This window comes from Brachypodium distachyon, chromosome 1, assembly GCF_000005505.3.
Source record: "Brachypodium distachyon strain Bd21 chromosome 1, Brachypodium_distachyon_v3.0, whole genome shotgun sequence".
NCBI classification, from domain to species: domain Eukaryota; kingdom Viridiplantae; phylum Streptophyta; class Magnoliopsida; order Poales; family Poaceae; genus Brachypodium; species Brachypodium distachyon.
In genome coordinates, this window is record NC_016131.3 from 49,974,679 (window position 1) to 49,988,274 (window position 13,596).

Sequence of the window (13,596 nt, forward strand, 5' to 3'; positions counted from 1 at the left end):
CTGAATTCTGCAACGTGTTAACCGTCAGGAACACAGAACAATTGGAATAGTGAATTTTGTACTTATGCTCAACAAGTGCTAGCTATCCCGGGTCCCATGATGATCCCAAGCATTCATCACAAAATAATAATGATGATGACTCTCTGCTAACAGTGCCAATTATAGCAAACAATCGAGTTCTATTTCCATGCAGGCAACCACCCAGATTCCAAGGAAACAAGGACTGATTAGAATCAAATATCATACCATCCAGTGATGAACTTGCAACAGCTTGTTGCTGCGGACTTTGAAGTGGTCGCCACGGTTGTACTTGATACACATTGCCAAAGAAGCAACCAAGTGACGGCCCTGGAGGCTTCAGCTGCAAGCCATCATTAATTTCAGAGTCTGGTGCCACACACATGGAGAGTACTCGAGAGATCGACAAGTCCACCACTGGAGTTGCCATGGTCGCTATGCAGTTTGTTCTGGCGGTTGGTGAAAATAGGATCAACTGCGAGACCAAGTTGTCCTTGTCCGAAGCCCTGATATAGGATGCGGCGACAGGGGAGCCTCCCTTATGCACCACACATACAGCCAAGCAGTCACTACTACAAAAACGGTTATCAGTAACGGTCAAAAAAGCATATCAGTAACTGGCAGGCCGCCCGTCACTAACTTCCTGTCACTGATGTGTTTAGCATTAGTGACGGGCGGCCTGCCCGTTAGCGATGTATAACACATTAGTGGCGGGCAAAACATGACCGACATTGATGTTGTTTTTGGGAAAATAAAAAAAATATAGAAATGGCCCTCCCGGCCCTCACGTTCCATGATCGCAAATCATATATCGAATCCCTAATCCTCACGCCGGCGGCCGAATACCATTCCATTCAATTAAAAAAATAGGCCACATGCCTCATTCCTCAAATCACAAATCAAACAAATTAATCAAATGTTACAACAAATCGAACTAATCGCCACCGGTGCTCTTCCATGCGTCGCCGCCGGTGCTCCAGGCCGTCCGTGCTGCTGCTCCTCCACATGCGGGGGTGAACGACGGCGCCGGAGCCGGTGCCGACGAGGGAAAGGGCCTGCAGTAGAGTGAGAGAAAGGGACCTTATGAGCGAGAGAGAGAGATCCGAGATGAGATAGAGGGAGAGAAAGGGGCCTTATGAGAGAGAGAGATCCGAGAGAAGAGATAGAGGGAAAGACGAACCGTGATGTGAGAAGGGAGGGTTCGGGCGGCTCGACGGGGCGCATGCAACAGGCGGCCATCGGCGGTTAAGGCCGGATCCGGCCGGTGCTGGGCCGAGGGACGCCGGATCCGACCGCTGGGCGCTGGCGGTTGGAGGCGGGGCATGGATCCGACGGCGCCGGTGAAGGCCTCCAAGCACCACCGTTCCATGGTCCTTCGGGGCCGTTGCTGCAGGAGCTTGACGGTGGGGGACGCGCGCGGGAGGAGAGGAGAGGCCAGATCCACGACGGGGAGGTGGAGATCGAGTGGGGGAGGCGCTCGGGCCTCGGGGAGGGGAGGCGCTCGGTGGAAGAGCAGAAGAGAGGGAGAGGAGAAAAGAGGGCTCGGTGGAGGGAGAAGGGCAGGAAGAGAGAAAGGGAGAGGGTGGCGGCTGGGAGGTGGAGAAATAAGGTGGGGGTTAGGGTTAGTTGCTTTTTATAGCAATGTGGTGAGTTGGGCACTTGGGCAGTTGGGCCTGAATATGGATTGGCCCAGAGCAGCATCAGTGGCGGGCCTGGCCAAAAGAACCGCCACTGATGGACTAAATATGATTTTTTTGCATTTTGAAAAATAAAATAAAATAAAGCCAAACATTTGTAAACATCTTTCACAATATTGTTCAACTTTGTTTGGAAATTGGATAGGTATCATTTGGAGCCATATTAAGTATACTTGCTTCACAAAATATCCCATTTTTTGCATTTGGAAAATGAAAAATCATTTTTTATAACCAAAAAATTGTAAACCTCTTTGGAAATATTGTTTGTCGTGAAAAGAATCACATTTGTGCAAAAGCCGGGTACATTATCATGAACTATGGCATAGAAATGGACAAAACTTTGATCATTTGGCTTAAAAACCTAAAGTTCAACTATGGGAAATAACAAGATCATACTACATAGGTCATTTTTCAAATGTTACCATCTGTTGTTATTTTTCCATTATGTTAATCAATAAAAAATAAGACTTCAGAAAAAAGAATCACATTTTTCTGATTTTTTCAATCTTCAAATGTTTCCAGGGCTCATCAGTGGCGAGCCTAGATTTCAGGCCCGCCACTGATGTGTGTTTTTGTGAATTTTGTTATTTTTCACATCGAACCATTAGTCACGGGCCTCCCGCACCCGTTACTGATGAGTGGTCATGAGTGACGGGCTCTGCGGGCCCGTTACTGATGAGTGGTCATCAATGACGGGCATACCACACCCGTCACTGATAAGGGGTCATCAGTGACGGGTGAGCACGCGACCGTCACTGATGACCACTCATTAATGACGGGTGTGGTATGGCCGTTACTGATGATAGTCATCAGTGACGGACGCAAAAGGTCCGTCACTGATGACTCGTCACATATACACTGTTTTGTTGTAGTGAGTGAGCCGGTGTTATGAGATTGAAGTTGGTGGTGCCTATGTTGTGGCTGGCATCGAGTACAGTGGAGGGCGCCACAGAGGTGACAGAGCTGGGGTCATCTTCGTCGACCTCGTGCATCACGGCCACTGTGAGATCGGCAGCCATCGACGTTGCGTTGTACGGTGGTGCGCGGACCAAGGAGTTGGAGGCCGCGAAGTGGACATCGTCCTCACGGGCCGTCGTGGTGGCCGCTGTTGGAGTAGTCACCATCGCCGCTGAGTCCGCCACAGCTACAAGGACGAGAGTCAGTGAAGTTGTTGGGGGAAGATGCCGTGCCTCCAGGGCATATCGTCGAGCAGATGGTGGGCGACATGACAATGAGGTCATTGCCCGATGTGGATGTAGCAGAAGTCTTGTCCGGCGTGGAGATGTCCGTGAGCATGGCTGCCGATGTGAGATCATCGTCACCCTCGCTGACCACGAGCACAACCGGGACGGTGGCGGACGCCTCTAGAGAGGGCTTGGAGGAAGCCGGCGTTGCCGTAGGAGACGCTGCAATGGCTTTAGTTGCCGATGTGGCCGATGGCTCCACGTCCCACAAAGCTCGCCAGATTCTCAAGGAGCAGCAACCTTCGTAGATGCACTGGCCATTCCACTCCTTTCGTGCTTGTGCCGCTGCTTGTCGGGAACGGAAGAGGATTTGGGCAGCCACCGAGGTGACTCCCTTGGATGTGAGGGGCGGATAAACACCCATCTGCTCCACACCATATGGATCGAAGATGTCATGGAACAATTCTTCACTGATTATGTAAATAGCATAGTCAACAACAAGCGCGACACCATGATCTAGAAGCGCTGGCTGGCTGGACATTCTCACGAACAGATGGTGGATGGGGAGAAAAATGGAAAGAGAATTTGTGGATTTTTGGTGGGGATCGACTGGGAAGGGTGATGGTTGGATCTGATACCAGATGTAAGGAACCTAGTACTTGTATTACTGAATCATCATCTAGTTTGGTTACAACTCAAGGATTCATGGAGAAGATGAGGAACACGAGGAGGAAGAAGAAGCAACACACGCCCTAAGCCACGCCTCGGCCGAAGCCTCGAGTCCGTTCCTAGCCAACCTCCTTGTTGCCGAGATCCCTGTATTTGTATTGTGGCTCGTGCTTTGATACCAGGCCCTAGACCATGAACGATATGGCCCACTGTGCAGCCCAGCCGGAAGGATGAAGGTCGCTGACAGACTTTAGTCGAACAAGCCCACGAGCTAACGGGTCTTCTTTAGCCCGCCTTCCGCTGAAGGACTTTTCAGTTAGGCCAACCCAATAGGAATGTACTACTCCACGACATTCCAATAGATGATGTCATGACCTAAAAAAAACCTATAGATGATGTCAGTGATTTATATTTTCTTCTTGAAGTTTTTATTATTTTTTCATTAGAGACATTTCTGCTTTGTTGTTTTATACGACGATCAATTTTCTTTTCATGTTGACTGAGATTTGCAACCAGAAAAAAGAACACTCCCTCTGATCCTAAATTGTTATCGAAATATTATATGTATCTAGACGTTTTTTAAGAATAGATATATTCATATTTGGACAAATTTGAGTCAAAAAATTTAAGATAAGAGGCAGTGCCACATAACCAAGGGCATGGACGTTCCGAGGTGTGCACAACCGCATTCGTTCCGTGTAAAAGTACGACACAAAGTAAGTATTGTGGCCAGGAAAAGAATACCATTGAAGAAACATGACATTTTCACAAATTCATTAGGAAGATTGTGTACAGGGATACAACAACGACCACTCACACAGTACAGTGACACACATAGTGCAATTTAAAGCGTAGGCAGTAACAAAGGGAAACGATACAAGAAACAAAGAGCCGACGGACGGACGGACGGACCGATGATGCGCACCTACGACGGGAGTGATCGGCGATGGCATCGATCGTCTTAAATTTGTTTCCAACTCTCACAAACCACTCAATCTAGTGTATGGGGAAATAATCAAAGGAGGAAATTTAGCTGCAGGGAAAGAGGATCGGTTAGATCTGCCTGTATCTGCATGCCCCTACTTCTTCTTCCCCAAAAGGTTCTTCAGGGCATCGTCGGCGATGTGGTTATCAGCGACGTCCACATCGACGTCGATAGGGGCTTTGACTGAGGTGTCTACAACGTCGGCGTTGACAAGGGCGCCGGCGGAGTCGACCACCGACCAGGAGGCCGCCACCAGCAGCATCACCAGCACTGCACCCATCATCATCGTCGCCGGCTTCGTCGCTGCACCTGCACGGGCCATCGATGGATCGAGCAACCCGTACTAGCTCAATTGGCTAGCTGATCTCGATCGATCAATGCAAGACGTATGCGCACGATCACTCAACTATCAGGTGCTGCTGGATCAGTTTGTATGTGTGATGCTCTTGCTCTCGCTCTGCCCTTTTTACAGGGCCATGGACATGGACATCCGCCCAAGTAATTAATTACTCCCTCCGATTCTAAATTGTTGTCGAAATATTACATATATTTATACGCTTTTTAAGAATAGATACATCTATATTTGGACAAATTTGACTCAAGAATTTAGAATCAGAGGCAATGGTCTTTTTCATAAAAAATGACCCACACTTTTGTTCCGATGTCAAACTTTGATCAACAAGTAATTGGACCACTGATATGTACCAGTACATTATTATGTTATGTGAATTTTATACTGTTAGAAATGTTTTTTAAATACGAGTCTAATGATATAAATTTTATAGCACACATAAAACTCATATCATTAATCTAACTATTGGTCAAAGTAAAATCTCAAAATATGTGCGCGTTATAAAAATTAGAGAGTTACTATTGTAGCTGGCCGTCGTATCAACGAATACATGGATCATGCATGTGTAAGATTGATTGGGATCCCCGGTCCACGCTTCCCGCGAGGCGCATCCCACCCTAAGGGCGTGTACAATGGGGTGATGTCAACCTTTTCTTAGAGATGTCATATAGAATAAAATCTGATGTGCAAGAGAGAGAAACGAAAAATATTCACAAGCCTTTTCTTAATTAAGGGCATGTACAATGGTTGATAAGATTGACTTATCTTAGGTGTGACACGTCAATTAGAAAAGACAACAAAACATGTTGTACAATGGGTTATCTCTTATTATTATATCTTAAAATTAATTCTTAGACGGATAAAATTAACTAAATAAATGCTAAGAAAAGTCAAAATCTAGTACAATGGGAAATTTGCCTTATCTTTGCCTTATCATTCTTGTGAAGAGATCATCTCTTAATTAAGAGAAGGCTTGTGTCTTTTCTTCACTTCTCTCTCTTACACGTCAGATTTTATCCTATGTGGCATCGCTAAGAAAAGTCTGACGTCACCCCATTGTACACGTCCTAAGAGATGATCTCTTCACAAGAATGATAAAGACAAAAATAAGACAAATTTATCATTGTACTAGATTTCACCTTTTCTTAGCATTTATTTAGAATTTTATTTATCTAAACATTAAAACGAAGACAGAAACACTAAGAGATAACCCATTGTACAACATGTTTGTTGTCTTTTCTAATTGACTTGGAATGACTAAGATAACACAGCCTTACCAACCATTGTACATCCCCTAATCCATCCCACCACGCCGCAGAGATTCTCTGCAGATCAACTGATTAATCTCCTCCCGCAAAAAAAAAATTGATTAATCAATAATCCCACGCTTCCCCACGAGCCGGATCAATCGGTTCAATTAAAACCATCAGGATCATGATCCCGGATTCCAAGCTACCGCCAGCACCCGGGGGATTCGGATTTTGGACATGACGAGACGTGCTACCAGACCACTGATCTTGCTTCTTCTTTTTGGCAACAGCTTGCACATCCTGATACCTGGGTGCTTAGCTAGTAGCTACTACCCCTTGATTCGGATTACAGTACTTCTTTTGCTTCCTCCATTCTTTTTGTAAACTCAAGTGGAGTGGTGCCAGGCAATTACACCCCTAATCCAACTATTAGTCCAACTTATTATAAATTGTGGTGGGCTAGTCTTAATAGTTGAGAGGTGTGAGCAAAAATGTTCAATCTGTTCGAATTGAGACGTGGCACCATCTCGGATGTCCGTCAGGCCCGTGGTAAATTTAGCAAAAGACCCCCACCCCCTCCTCCGACTATGGAACAATTAGCGTCAAAAGTGAAAGATCGGTATGGTCGACTAAGTGGGGTGGGGTGAATAGGAGACTAACAAATTTTTCTTTTTCTTTTTCTTTTCTTTAAAGATACAAACACTTAATCCTAGGGTTTACTAGATTCTCTAAAGTGAATGCAACTCTAGAATGAAATGCAATAGCTGAAGCAACAATAGATAGCAAGAATGTAAAGGGGAAAATATACCACATGTGGAGACGAAGATTTCACCGGAGTTCCACCTATTGGGATCGGTGTACGTCTCCGTTTGGACGAGTGCTCTACCACAAAGGTAGAGACGCCACGAAAGCTCACTCTATTCTCCAACTCACCACACCAAAAAGGTGGGATGAGCTCTCACAACACCACAAAGGTGAGGTGAGTTCCACTAATGGCTTCCTTGAGGGCGAACGCCGAACCCTTACAAAGTTGACCGGGGCAAACTCCACAACTCAATCGGAGGCTCTCAATTCAAGCCCCGAGCTCCTCAATCACCAAGAAATAGCTCGAGGTGACCGCTTCCATCTAGGATTCCCAACAACCCAAGAGATACGAAATCCACAAAGAAAACAAGGGGAATCAACTTTTTGACTTGGTGAAACCCTAAATCAAAATCTTCTCCTCCAATCCTCAAAGAATCAAGAGTTATGAGTGGCTAGGGAGGGAGATTTTTGAGATTTAAGCTTGAGGTGTTCTTGGGGTGAGAGTTGTGTTCTTGGCTGCTTGCTTGCTCAGTTGGCTCGTTGGGGACGAAGGGATATATAAGTGGGTTCTCAAAAATCGAGCTGTTAGGCACTGGTCAGGATAGGCCGGATCTTCCGCTGGATAGTCGGAACTTCCGGCTGACCGGAAGTTCCGAATATTCACCGGAAGTTCCGCATATTCCCTCGGGAATAACAGAGAGCACCCGGAACTTCCGCCGCCTGTGAACCAGAAATGCCAGAACAACACACTGAAAAATGTTTTCTTCTCACACCTTATTGGGTAGGCTTTTTAGTGGGTGCAATTTGGTGTAGATGTGTACGTGAAATTGATTCACTTGTTACCTTCGCTTGTGGATCCCCTCTTAATAGTACGGATGTCCTACGACTCAAATCAACCGAAAAAGCCGCTAACACCACTACGCTTCTTTCCTTTTTGAGGGTCCACAATTCATCTTGTGCTGAGTTCTTTATAAACCCCGAAATGCTTAGCACAAGATTAGATAACAAACCATGTTGTCATCACCACCAAAACCATTTAGGAGAGAAATGCCCTTTCAAAAAGCCTTTGATTTCTTTGTCTTCCCGAAACGGTTCATCTCCCCCGACTCCACCGACCATGTCCTGACGCTTAGAGCAGTCCATAGGCAATCGGTGAACCTCGTCGGAGGCAATCCGCCACGATGCCGCCAGACTCGCATCTCTAGATGGGACGAGGGATAAACACCAAAATCGAAGCCAACACGCTTACCGTATTGCGGTGATCCCTCATCCCATCTACGGAGGTGCGGGTCCGGCGACATCGTCGCAAATCACCTCCGACGAGGTTCACCGACCGTCCGCGGAGTGCTCTGGGCGCCAATACACAGTCGAGGGAAGACGAAGGAATCGTTTTTTTTGCGCTAATTATTCTAGAGTCGGGATCTTCTTGCTAAATTGCCACGGGCCCGACGAACGTCCCAGATTGTGCCACGTCTCAATTCGGACTAGATTGGAACTTTTTGCTCATACCTCTCAACTATAAGGACTAGTCTACCACTCTACCCCATTTTACAAGAAGTTGGACTAATTTGCTCTCACCTCTCAAGTAGTTGGACAACGAGTGTATTTACCTCTTTATTATTTATGAATATGGGAGTGTCTATTTCTCAGTCGATTTAGAAATATCTCCGTCCCATGTGAAGTGACTCAAATTTATCCAAATATGGATGTATCTATACCCAAAAAGCGTCTTGCATGGCCGGCGAGCGGTGATCAGAATCCTGGATCACGCGTTGGATGGAGGGGAGGACGAGGGGAGGGTGAGGGTGGGCGAGAATCATCTGGTGGAGTAGGCCATTGGCCTGCGGAAAGTGGGAGGCGGTGCAGAGGGATGCCGCGAGGCGGGTGAAGGCATCGGCGGAGGGCGGCGCGATGCGCGGCCGGGACCAGTAGAAGAAGTCGAGTAGGAGCTCGGACTGGAGGCTGTGGCTGCGGCGGCAGATGAGGGGCGATACGACGTTGGGGGAGAGGCGGGAAGGTATGTCGGAGGCGGCAATAGCGAGCTTCCAGTCGTCGGTGCAGCGGGAGAGGAGGGTGGCCACCTCTGCGGCCACGGCGTCGGGGTCCTCCAGGGTCGAGGATGAAGAAGAAGCATTATTAGCGTTGTGGTGTTGTCGGAACACGGGTATCCGGCACCGGGGATGCCGAGCACCCCCTTTTTGGTTCGGTGGAGGGCGAGACGATCGCTCCGGCGATCGCCGGCGTGACGATAAACACGAAGTGTTGACACGCGAATTTACCCAGGTTCGGGCCACCCGAAGGTGTAACGCCCTATGTCCTGCTTTTTGTTATATTGAAGATTACGTATGTGGCTTACAAAGTGTCCCGGAGTTCCCTGGGAGCTAATTGGCGATGACTCTAACTAGGGCTCAAACTAAGACTGATCGGAACCCCTTGACCCGTGGCATCGGTCCTCTTTTTATAGACAAGGTTATTCCACAGGTGCCAACGCATGCAGCTTGACACGTCTCCTAGACGCGTGTCACATCCACATGAAACACATTCCCGCTGATCCATGCTGGACGCCATGCCGCGCCCAGTCCAGTGTACAAGGTAGAAAAAATGGTTCGTATAGTAGACGCCCTAGCCTTGCTAAGCAAGCTACGCCTGCTGATAAGACTCTTTTCGGTGCATTAAATGCACTGCGCCCGCCGTCTTGTCCTGTTTTCACTGTTCTGAGGGCCCCGCCTGCATGCCCGAGCGTGGGTTGCTGGCTACCCCTGCCCGGCTAGCGCGCCCGGCCAGCTGCCCGGGAGGCGTTTCTTCCACTTCCCGGGATCGGGGTTCTCAGGAGCTTCTTCTATTCCGGCCCTTAGCTTTGCCTTCACCAAGGACCGTCTCCTTGAGGCAGGCTTTCCGGACTCATCGCTTCCCGGGAGGCCTTCCTGACGGGGCTTCGTCACTGGCAATCCACGCGTCCCGTATCAGTGGGACCCCGTGGGCCACTGGTACGACAGTAGCCCCCGGGCGTGGGCCGGCAGCCTTGAAGCTCCCGACAAATGCTATCCTCGGTCGGCTGCCGAGCTACACCCTATCCGACGAGTGGGTCCCAAGGGGAGTCCCCCTGGCACCCGGCCTTGTGGGCCGCATTTACAATTCCCCTCCTCCGAGCGAAACGGTCGGGCGCACGTTTTCGTGCCTTATCCCCCTTAATCACCAGAGAGTTAAGGCCACGTCGCACACCCCCCTCTTAATCCCCGATTCTTTAGGGCACTTTGCTGCTGATCGTGGGGGTGTCCGTTGCAGCCCGCCAGCCCCGATAAATACCCGAGGCTGGCGGCGGGCACTCGCCATTGCCTCTTGCTCCTACCATTGCCTCCTCCCAAGCTCTCCGCGCCCCAACTCCAACCAAATCGCCTCCCCACCTCCGCCGATGTCTTCCAAGGGCCAGAACCATCCCAAGTGGAGCACCAGCAAAGGGGAAAAGCGCGAGAAGGTGAGCAAGAAGGAGCTGTCGGACCGAGCCCGAAAGGATGAGGAAATGCGGTCTAAGTTCGCCTTCTTCCTCCCGGGTACAACGGCGAGGGGGTAGACAAGCTGGTCTTGGCGCTCGCCACCAAGCACAACGAGTACGGGCCGACGTGGATTCTCCTCGTCGGCGCGGAGCGCGACCTACGGTACATCCGGATCTTCGGGAGATTCATCCTAGCTGGGTTCGTGCCGCCGCACTCTTTTTTCCTTTTCGCCATCATGGAGGCCTACGGGCTCATCATGGCAAAACTTCACCCCACATCGTTCTTCACATTGGCTGTCTTCCAACACCTTTGTGAAGCGTTCGTGGGGGTGATGCCATCGGTGGTTCTATTTCGACACTACTACTACCCGAGGGTGGAGGCGAAGGCTCCCCTGTCCTTGGGAGTGGTGTTCCGGTTCCGCGACAGGATCAAGTCGGAGTTCATCCAGCTTGGGAAGAAGAAGATCGAGCACGAGTGGTGCCGCGACTGGTGCTGGGTGCGCACCGATGAGCTCCAGGAGTTTCACGAGGAGCCCCTCGGGCCCCCGAAGGGCTCTGATGACTGGACGCTCCGTGACCAGAAGGACGAGGAGCTGGCCCCAATCTGTGCCAAGATCAAGGCGCTCCGCGAGGCCGGACTCATGGACACGGATGTGGCGCGCCACTTTATCGGGTACTGCGTGGCTCCCCTGCAGCAGCGCTCACATCCAGCATGGATGTACACCGGGCCCGGTGACCGGACTCGGCTGCAACACACTGACCTCCTGCCGGAAGAAGTGCAATTCTGGGTGAAGGGCATCACCTGCGAGGACGAAGCTTACCGGCTGCCGCCGCTTGGAGCGCACCCACTCCACGCCGAGATCTCGAACCCGGGAGCCCGGGATCTCCCACTCTGCGACGAGTGGGGGATCGTGGAGGACCCCTCGGCGCAACCCTCGCCCCCCGCAGGGGCAAGGAGCCGGCTGCCGACTCGGGGAAGGGGGGCCAAGGCCAAGCCTCCGCTAGGCCAGAGGACTCAGACTCCGACTACTCCTCGCTGGGCGTCGGAGGAGACCTCAGCGACGATGACGACGACGACACTCCCCGGCAGCCAGCGGGGTCGTGCTGGTGGAGGAAGACGACGTCCCCCTGGTGAGCCGGTCTTCGGTGGAGCGGGCGAGCAGGCAGGAGGCCAGCCCGCAGCCTCAGGAGCCTCACGACGACGTGGGGGCTGAGGCCTCCGGCGGCAGCGATGCGGCTACAACAGCCGCTCCGACTACCCCGGCGGCCCCGCCAGTCCCACCCGCGCGGAGCGGCTCCCTGGCGAGGAGCATCCTGGCGGACAGGGTGCTCAAGCTCAAACCGGCGGGGTGAGCTAAACGTTGTCCAGAACACTTTAGATTTCGTGAATTTTTTTACATGCCTGACTAACTTGCTTTTGCGTTTTTTCCAGTTCTTCGAGGAAGAGGGGGCAGACCAGCACGTCACCGGCAGCCCCGACCAAGAAGCCCCACCCGGCATCGGGCGGTGGCGACCGAGATGCCGCTGACGCGGCTGTTGTGACGGCGGCAGCTGCCGCTGGGGACTCGAGGGTCCTCGATTCGAGCTCGCAGGGCACCGGCCTAGCGGCAAGTACGTGCAAGTTCCAACATTTCTTTTACCCATCTGCGCCATCTCCCATACTTGACGCAGGTGCTCTTCGTGCAGTTGCCGAGGATGCTTCGGCTGCGCCCGTGCTCACCGAGGTGCGGGCAATCGACCTCACCAGCGAGGTCGACGACGATGCTCCGGCGGAGGTTGCCTCCGTCGGAGCCCTTCAGGAATTGGCCACGGCACTTGCCGCAGGCGACGCCACGCAGGGGGCGCCATCTGTGACAGGTGACACGGAGCAGCCTCCGCCAGCCGGAGCAGGCGGCGGTGCTCTGGAGAAGCCCCCGAGACCCCAGCCCGCCCCTTTGGATGGGCAAGGAGCAGCAGGGCTTGGCCAGGCCGGGGGTGCATCGTCAAATCCTGACGCGCCCTCGGGATCACAGACGGTTGCGGCGGGGTACTCCTCCTCCGCCGGAGCTGCCTTCAGCCCGGGAGCAGGGGAGCTCGCCGGGCGGTCATGGGGTCGGATTACTTTCGACCCCAGCGTGTTCGACAACATCCAGCAGTAGCAGCGGATGTTCGTTGATTTCTTCAACGACACGCAGCAGCACCACACCCGCGTGGTAGCGGAACTGGGCACAGCGCGACGGGAGGCGGAGGAGCAGCACACCGAGCTACAGCGGCTCCGGTGGGAGCACCAGCAGGCGCGGCAAGCCGGGGCGACGCCTGCTGTGCAAGGGGTGCCGGAGGCTGAAGTCCTCTAGCAGTTGTGGGATCTCCAGCAAGAGCACCAGCGGGAGCTTGAGCTGGTGAAGGCCACGCACGCCAAGAGCGAGGAGGAGCACCAGGCGGCTCTTGACTCGTTCCAGGGGCGTCTACGGAAGAAGACGGACTTACTGTCCAACTACTCTCTAGAGATCCAGCGCCTTTGCCGCGAGGTCGGAGAGCTGGAGACGGCGGCTGCAATAGCAGCCGAAGCCTTGGCGCGCCGGGAGAAGGAGCTGCAGGACCAGACTCACAGGTCTTGTCCTAATTGCTCGGCGTTGGCTAGTGCTGTCGGCCAGTAAAAGCCATGCCGGAATGCTTTCCCAGCAACGATGGTGCGAGCATGTGCCTCGATGTATATCCTCCAGCAACGTGCGTCCTTCTTCCTAGGGCACGCAGAGGAGCATGACTCCGTTAAGATGCCTCCGGTAGAGTTCCCCATCCACCATTTTGGCTTGCTGGGCTACTCACTCCACGGCAACGTCTTTCTCCGGGAGGGTCCCGTCCCTGAGGTAACGAATAATATCCGTCCCCCAGGGCGGTCGTTCCCGGCTAGTGCATGCCACAAGCTTGGTGGCATGGTCCCCCGCAGCTGCGGGGTCTCCTTGAGTCGCCGGAGGGGCTTCCCCAGCAACCGCCTTGGGGTCGACAGAGGGCTTTGACTGCCTCTGCACGAACACCCCAGGAGGCACCTTGCTGTGTTCCGCTGCCCATTTGGACCGTTCATCCACAACAAAGTTGTCTTTGTGCTTCACGTGCTCAAACCGAAGTCCCCTGAACCTGGACTCCAATTTTTGCACTTCCTCTACG